This window comes from Acanthaster planci, linkage group LG01 (assembly GCF_054643075.1).
Source record: "Acanthaster planci isolate LZ-2023a linkage group LG01, COTS_SCS, whole genome shotgun sequence".
Lineage (NCBI taxonomy): Eukaryota > Metazoa > Echinodermata > Asteroidea > Valvatida > Acanthasteridae > Acanthaster > Acanthaster planci.
In genome coordinates, this window is record NC_141777.1 from 36,015,098 (window position 1) to 36,024,322 (window position 9,225).

Sequence of the window (9,225 nt, forward strand, 5' to 3'; positions counted from 1 at the left end):
TATCTAGGATAACTCGTTGTAAATCCTTGATTGTGAACTTAAGAGGCCAGCTTTAAATCTGAGCATTCAGTGAAAGCAAAGCGATAAAGTGTCAAAATGAAAGTGATAACTATTCAAAAAATAAGAAATTCAACCAATGACTTCATGAAGACGTCCTTTCAATTTGAGAATTCTCTGAACTTCTGGTCCCCAACCAGTAAAGTTGAAGATGATCCAGTGTTGCCGTCATTTGAAATCAGAAACTTGCGTTCGGTCCGGTTGGCGTACTAGTTGTTTGTATAGCTCAACAAAATGGCTGATTGATAACTCATTTGCTAATCCATAGTTTTTGCAACAGCGTGAAAATAATAATAACAAACATATTAAATACAAATAATAAAAATAAACAATTACCCTAAAAACAACCGCTGTAAATCAATCTGTTGATCCCACTGTAGAAGAATGTCAATTTGCATTACCAGAATATCAAACGGTTCTATACTTTATGCAGTAAAATTTCCTTATTCGCACCATGATATTTTTAGCTGTTGTTTTTCAGAATTTTGGGGGCTTTGCAATTTGCAAAAAAGACATTCTTTTTGTCCGTTTTTTCCCGCCTTTTCTTCTTCTGCCCCAAGTCCCCTTTGTTTTGTGCACGTTTCATCCACTACCGACTTTAATCCCTTTTAACTTCGGACATTCATCAAACTTACATCAATGAAGGACCCTTGTCTTAAGATGTGCATAGAAGAATGACGTTATGATGACGCCATCGTGTGATGTATTATTGATTTTTTAATATTTATTTTAAGTTACAGCCCCAGTAATTTTCCCTTTCTTTCGATTACAAATATATCCTAGAGTAAAAATCAAGTAATATTTTAGAAAATGTTTTCAATTTAAACACAAAGCACGTGACATAGGTCCAACGTGGGACCTTGTGCCAAGAATGTCTCAGAAATCACGTGATTTGATCGTTCTACTAACTGCCACGCATCACTTGATCGATCTCCCGTGACTTTCTCTAACTTTTCCCCACCTAACTATGGGGGGGGTCCATATCCATTCCCATATGTTTGTGCACAAAACACTGCTATATTACGATAATGCACGCAATACCTACTCCCCTCTAAAATACTCCTTTCCCCCTTTGGAAAATGTATCAGGCTAATGTCTGGGATGCTTGCCAATGTGTCTGGAAGCGTGTGGTTGGCGCCAGCACTGTAAACAGATAGTGTGTTGACCTGGAGTCCTGGATAAGCCCTTGTGATTGACAGGGCCAAGCCTGGGTCTGGAGAGGGTGGCCACGCGGAATTATTTACACTGTCTAGGCCCATCTGTCGTGCTATGAAGGCCCAGGATGAGTGAGTCACGGTGATTCAAGAAGGTATAGCGGGAATTTCCCGTGTATTTTTGGTATCGCCGATGTATTTCCGTATTGTTGAATTCAGCACCCCACTGCACACTTCCCCCACAAAGCACACTGAGAAGTCTTTTTAGGAAGGCCTCCGTCTGATTTATTTGGAAAGAAACAGAAAAAACATTGAATAGGGATCGTTTAACAAATTTGGGACAATTTTGGCAAAACGTTCTCCATTAGTGTCAACAATTGACGTAGGTACCTCCTCGGGATCACCCCACTGCATACCACACCCCCAAAAGGACGCTCCCCCCACAAAACATACTGAAAAGTCTTCCTTGGAAGGGTTCCTTTTGATTTATGCTGAAGAAAACTAAAAAAAAAAGACATTGACAAGGGATCGTTTTATCCACAAAATAAATCTGAGACAATTTTAACACACGGTACTGCACTGGCCGTTATGTTGGACACGGTCCCTCGTTGCAGGCACTAGAATTCAGTTAATTGTACATGTATGTCATTGCATGACTTATCACCAATCCATGTTTCTGCCAAACAAATAAAGTCTGCAGGTATAAAATCTTTGTTACATTTTAGGTCCAGAAAGTGTTCCTTCAATTCTTGAATATTATGCATCATAATCACTGTATTGTCCATACGTTCTGTGCTTTCATTATTTTCATCAATAAAATGTTACATGATGCCCAATGAATCATTAATTGATCTATCACAATAAAATGTACTTTTCATGAAATCCTTCAATCACAAGCCCATCTAGTGACGTTACTCGGCTCATTGCGACATATGCTTGACCTGATGAAAATGTGCGCTTAAGTGACACTACTACCTTGTCAGTGGTCAATCCTTTTACCTTGTGAAGTGCACAAACCTATGCTAATTTCACAGGAAACTGACGGCGCATCCGTTTTTAGTTACGTTTTCTTCTGCTCTTTCAAACAAAACAGTATCATTATTTTTCCTTTTCAATTTCATTCCAACACTGTTGTTGTCAAAATGAATATGTATGTGCTTTGGAGAAGAATTATCTAGCAGCATAGTCAATGCAGACACAGTTCCCATCACTCCATTGACCAGTCCATCTGATACATCAATATTTTTGGCGAGCATGACCCTAGCACCAATGCCTAGCCATAAAGATTCAAGTAACCCGGTGGAAATTGGTCTCTTTGGTATTTTCTTTCGCCTGCCTGCCTTAGTTTTACTTGTATCTCTCTGAAAATCATTTGATAAAACACATATGCAGTCACTACACTTTGCAAACAACATTTTCAAATTATATTCATCAACCTCTTTGTTGCATGGAAAAATATGTAGAGCATCATCCCGGTCTTCTCCAGTGTCACGTGATTGTAATTATACAACATCTTCATTCTGTATTTTATCCTGCTTAGATCTCACACGTAGCCTCTTCAAAGTTTCTGCAGACTGGGCATCTTCTTTCTGTCTCATAATTCCTGTCATTTCCATTTTCTGAAAGTGATTATTCCAGAGATCTACTGTGACATTTGTGCTGTACAAAGCCTTTCTTTTCACTAGAGGCAACGGATAGAAATCACCAACAGCTAAAATGCTGACATTACCAAAGACCTTCCTATCAAATGCTTTATTTGACGTAGACGTCCATGAATATAACAAAGCATTTTATGATCGACCATTGATGTCTCATCAATAATCATAATCTGAAGATCCTGCAGTGCAACCCTTAATGTATTCAATTTCTCATCACCAAGGGGTTGATAGGGTAATCTTGCATCAGAGGGGATTGACAATGCACTGTGAATTGTACTTCCATTAATGTTAAATGCTGCAACTCCAGTTGGTGCAGTGATAAGTACCGATACATTGTCTGGATTTTGAATCGTTTTTGCAAATAGTCGTGTGGCCTCATAATATACTGACTTTATCAAATGGCTTTTCCTAGTTCCAGCTCCACCAGTCAGAAATACATGAAATGGTTCAGGGCTTTTTCCATTAATTTTTTGTTAACACCAGTCACGAATCTTATTAAACAGTTTTCTCTGTTGTATATTTAATGATCTCAGACTGAGGTAATGCATCTTGCTTTGATATCTTAACTGCATGTGTTTCAATGTGACACATTTTTCTTTGTCTGGCTTCAAATCTGGAATATCAAATACATCATCATCTTCTTTATTAAGTGTTTTCCGTTCTTCTTGACATTCAAGTCTTTCTTGCTCAGATGTTGGACAAATTAAAAGCCCATGCATCTTCTTGCACACCAAATTTTTCTACATTTTTCTCTGCTGCTTCAAGACTCTCAGCATTCTTCTCATAGTTGGAGCGATTGCTTTCAACTGCCACACTCACTGATACCATTATACTATTCACTGAAACTGCCCCATTTTTCGTAAAAATCTTCATATTTATCAAAATGTGCTGGCTTTAATTGATCATCTACTCGGTGTGGAAGAAACAACTGCAACAAACTATGACAATAGTTTTCTGAGTGCTTCCTTATTGAAAATCTTGGATATCTGATGACAGCAGCTTAAGTTCGAGTACGTTTCTCTACATGACCCAATCCTTTCTTCAGTGTGAATACTGGTGACTTTCTCAAAGTCTTACAGCATGTGCATCATAAATAACTCTATAATGTGAACAAAATGTTGTAAGACACATGTTTTCAAACAAATCAGTATCTGGCCTTGCTTTATAACGATCCACTCGATTTACCATAAATATATCATTATCATCTTCTGATTTGTTCTGAATTACACTCACCAGTAGACTCATTTTTAGGCCCGCTTCAGACGTCGTGCTTCTGCCGTGTCGAACTTAAATAAATTGATTTTTTAAAATTTAGCACGGCAGAAGCACGACGTTTGAAACCATTCGCCTCGGCGACTTGATTTTGGCTCGGCAGAAGCACTTAGCACGACAGGGTGTGCCGTGCTTCTGCCGTTTAGAACGGCACAGGCATGGCACAGTTTCAAACGTCGTGCTTCTGCCGTGTCGAATACAATTTCAATTCGAAGTTGGCGCACCTAATTCGGAATGCGCATGCTCCAACGAGCGTACGAGGAAGGAAATGTGAACAAACAATCCCTATCGACAAACATGGCGACTTATATGGAGGACACACACAGGGGTGCACTGAACCAATTCCAGCTCCATTGAAAATAGCCTCGTAAAATTAACCAAGTTTGGAGCCCTTGGCAGGCAAGTGAAGTCCCTGAGGCCTCTCAAACAAAGAACAATGTCCCTAACTCCTCTCAAACAAAAAACAATGTGTTGTTTGGTCCTTCAGATTTCATTTGATTTCAATTTTTAGTATGTTAAACAATAAACTTTTTAATTATCCGCCAAAAACAAATTCACCCCCCAAAAAGTGAATGTTCCCAAGTCTTTTCAGCGGCCATTTTTCAAATCCCTCACCTTCCTGGGGCTCGTCTGACAAATTTTCAATCCCATCTTTGTCTGCATGCCCCCAGATGGGTGCCCCTGAGTCTACAGAGATGATTCTGGACCATACCGACACAACCCCACCATTTCTTGGCCAAAACAGACCCCTCGTTTTGAAAGAATCTGAGGGGGTACCTTTTGTGCACCTCGGCTTGGCTGAGATTTTCTTTGAATTGGGACACTGCATCCACAGGCGGAGGACAACGAAACAAGTACATAAAGTTCGACGGACAATGACGACATCGACGACGATGTCAGTGACGTGGGCATAAATGGCAGCGAGGAGGATGAGGTTAGCGACAGAGAGCCAGTGAAGAAGGGTTTCTTGAACCTCCTGTTGGAGTACGACTTCTGAATGAAATCAAACCATCTGGTTAAATTCTATTGAGGCGTCGGCAGGATCGAGGCACTGACACGTTCTCTCGCAGCGATGTCTGCAAAAGAGCTGTAACACACAATATAAGGTATAATAACGTATGACCATTTTCCTTGGACATACCGGTTACACATTATATAGTTCACCTATATTTCATAAAGATGTAGACGTTAGGTTCGCATTACATTTTGTCGGTTGTTAGTTTGTTTTTACACATTTTGTATCTGGGAAAGATTAACCTTTCTGATTAAACTTTCTGATTGTTCTAACGCTGGCTACAGGCACCCCTGCTCGGACAGTCGGGGATTCAAATTTGCGAACCGGTGAGTGCTCGATATTCAAGTCAGAGTGTTTCATAGGAACTGTAGGAGATGAAGACCATAGGCCTTAACGGGGAAAATCCCACAAGACAGAAAAGACGATTTCCACCATGAATGCCCAATTATCTTTGGCATCGTAATCGCTGTCACTCCCTCTTCATGTTCCCGTTCTTCTTCGTCGTCATCATCAGAGCAGAAAACTCGCAGGAGACACACTTCATTTCTGACATCAACAATGAAAATGTGGGTTGTGCTCAGCCTAATTATAACCCTCTCAGGGCTGGTTTGTTTCCACCGCCCAGGTTACCATCTTGTGCATGAGGAAGTGCATGCGTATGCAGGTGGATGGACAACACGTGATCGACTACAACCACCGCCATGACGTGCAGGGGTCAAATTAATGAAGGTGGCCGGTGATGTCACCATCCGTGAAATTAATATTGACTAATTGCCACCGACGGATTGAAAAATATGAAGAAAAAGGAAGAGAGGGATAACCAATTACGTGGTAATAAAGTTAACAGCATTTTGAACGTGTCACATTTTTCAGTGTGTCTTGTTCTATTTTTCGCTATCCTGTTAGCAAAGCTGCAATGCCTACGCGCTTTCCTAGAAATTAATAGCCCAGTAGTTGTCAGTGTTATTACATTTTGTTAGTTTTTGCCACGCTTTTCTTGATCTGTCGAAACTTGAGGTCCATAACTTTTGAACCGACTGTGAGGTCCAATATCGGCAACTAACGTCCTGCTTCAGGGTGAATAGTGAAATCCCAAGTCTTGCATCCAAAAAAGAAGGTGTCTCTGTCTCGTCAAGGCAAAAATAAAGCATCTTACGATTGCATTATTGTTATTTTCGTTTAAGTTTTTATATGTAGTCCAAAGATTTTTTCAAAAATTTGGTACTTTCTTAAACGATTGTAATTATATGGAAACAATGGTAGTGTTTCATAAAGTCTAAACATTGGTGATCATTGGGAGTGAAATTGGATTATGGCGACGAAAAATATGTCCGAAGTTTTTAATTTAGACGTTTCTGTTTTTCCTTGTCCTGACTTAAATTCGTCACTTGGATTTCGACAACCAACTGAATCCATGTCGGCGTTAAAATACTTGGCGACACAAGTTTGGAGTCAGATCTTAAACATCCAGTGAAACAGAACAACATTCGATTTATGCAAGTGTACACTATATGAGTTTTACGGTTATTGCTCAAATGGCAAACATGGTGAATAGATGCAAATATCTAAAGGAAAAAAGCAAGAGAGTAGCTCAGTAGTAGTTTAACGATATCGTAACATAAATAGATTCTTGTCGGGGAGAAGTAGGAGATTCAGATATTTGAAGATTGAACCAAAAACCCTTACAAGTACACAAAAAGTACTTTTAACATCTTAGTTGGCGGAGGAACAAAGTCAACTCATTATTGTTGTACTATGGTCATTTTCAGCCATACTGGAAGGACGCAATTCGCGACTATTCGTATTATTTTGGTATCTAACTTGCTATAATAATTGTTTGAAATGGCCATTAATAAAAAACAAATCGAATCGAAATAATCGAAAAAATTCAGCCTTAATTAGGTAAAATGCTTATAATAGAGCAAAGCACATGGGCACGTAATAGTTTAAAGCATATGCACTTAATAGTTTAAAACTGATCCAAGTCTGTCTTGTCAACCATTTTCTATCTCAAAGTTTGTGAATAAAGATTAACTTGCAACATATTTGCCGAAGGGTTGCATGTCCGTTTAATCTATGGATAGATGGGAATACTGGTCGAAATAATTATGAAAAACGAATACATCTGTATTCCCCCAATAATGTCCGATCGCCAAACTTTTTTTGCGTTTTCTTTTTTATTCCGTTGACGCGATTATTAAGTGTAGGACACTTTCACCGGGTCACGAACAAAGTCATCTCGTAAGCTCTTTGTTTTGCCTTGGTGACATCGATAAATCGTGCCACAGACACACTGCATGGTTTTTGGGAGGAAATTTGGGGATTTAGAGGGTAAAAAAATGCGTGATTGCGTAATATCCCGCTGTAAATGTCAATGCGCCTGGTACTGTATTTCGGGTTGGGGTAGATCTGACCTGGCCAAACCGTGACCCCCGTCAACAAAATGTATTTTTTGGCCCTATATAGAAACGCTTGTTTTAGTCGGATTCGGAAAGACATGCTCTTGAACACCATACTTTATTGAAACAAGTGAACAACCCAGGCTGAAATGTCACCACCATTAAGGCAAAAGACCTATTTTGTTCAATAACCGTTATTCCCGGATTTTTACTTGCACCAATTTTTCTTCCCACCAACTTTGGCACGTTGTTAAAATGTGATTGACTTCAAACATGACGCATAAGCAGACCACCACCCAAGGATAGTCCTCGGAGACAGTCGTTGTAGCGACATCATCACCTGTCACGTGACAAGCCCTCAAAGTTGAATTCTTTGGAAGCTTATAACTCCAAAACCATACGTCTAATTTGAGTAAATCTTGGTACAAATACAAAGCAATTATGTATATGTGTTATCGGTGAAAAATTGGATGACGTTATGATGACGTCATCAGCTGATTTCTTACAATTTTTAAAGTTTTACGTTTCTTACCTTCTTGCTGTGTTTTTTGTTTTTTAAATTACGTTTTGCAAAACACTGAGTAGGCTAAGTAGATGTTTGAGTTGTTTGGAAAATGGGTTGGCGTCATGATAACGTCATCAAAAATACGATTTATTGTGTTACATACTGGACAAAGTCTGATCCACATGAAATTCTTTGGGTACGTAGATAGTTGGCCCTAAATCATGTTTGCAAAGTCAGGTTGTCATCACCTCATCCATTGATTTCCTAGTACTTTTTGAATATTTATCATTTGTTGGCGAGTTTGTCAACGGTGACCGTCACCAAAGAAATAATCACCATGAAATATAAGACGTTGACAGAACTTTCGCTCCAGATGATTGTGATGTGATATCGTGGTCACTTCATTAGGTCATGTATTATTAATTTAAATATTTATAAGAACAGATTGACAAGCGCGACTCTTGTCATTTTCCCATTTGTTTCACCATCAGTGTGTTACACAAAGGAACGGCTATTAGGCGTGACCTTTCTTCGGAAGAGTTGAGGTCGCAACGGCAAGTCGGCAACAACAAAAGTCACGTGACACGCATCCAAAGCTGTATTTGCAGGCCAGTATCTCCAGAGCCAAATGTCCAACTCGGATGAAACTCGGCATTCTCAAAGTAGGATGCGTTATAAATGAAAGCTGGGTCAAGTCGCGATGACACCTTCACAGGTCAAGAGGCGTAATATTGCTGATGATACGTTTAATAGCTACAGGACGTTTGAGTCCTATTCGATTTATTTCTTACATGTTTGTGGACGTATTTTTATGTGATTAGTAAGGTTACGTTAAGACGTCGCATGACATCATCTTATAGGGATACAACTTCATGTTGTATAATATAACTAGAGAATTTTGAGTCTGGTTTGATTTAGTTTGTGTATGCATATAGCCGAGGATATGTTATAGATGAGAATTCAAGAAATGTAAAGATAGGGTCACTAGGGGTCGAGAGACACCATCTGAAAGGCGCATACTTTTAACTGTCCTACAATTAGAGAATTTTGAGTCTGGTTTGATTTAGTTTGTGTATGCATATAGCCGAGGATATGTTATAGATGAGAATTCAAGAAATGTAAAGATAGGGTCACTAGGGGTCGAAAGACACCATCTGAAAGGCGC

General features: G+C 39.3%; 1 long non-coding RNA gene across 1 annotated transcript; it reads left to right on the forward strand.

Moving 5' to 3' along the window:
- Positions 1 to 4,707: 4,707 nt before the first annotated feature.
- LOC147800708 (uncharacterized) lies at positions 4,708 to 6,327 on the forward strand. The gene is made up of 3 exons (XR_015426896.1): positions 4,708 to 5,247; positions 5,441 to 5,482; positions 5,782 to 6,327. It is a non-coding gene; the product is annotated as an uncharacterized LOC147800708 (long non-coding RNA).
- Positions 6,328 to 9,225: the final 2,898 nt, after the last annotated feature.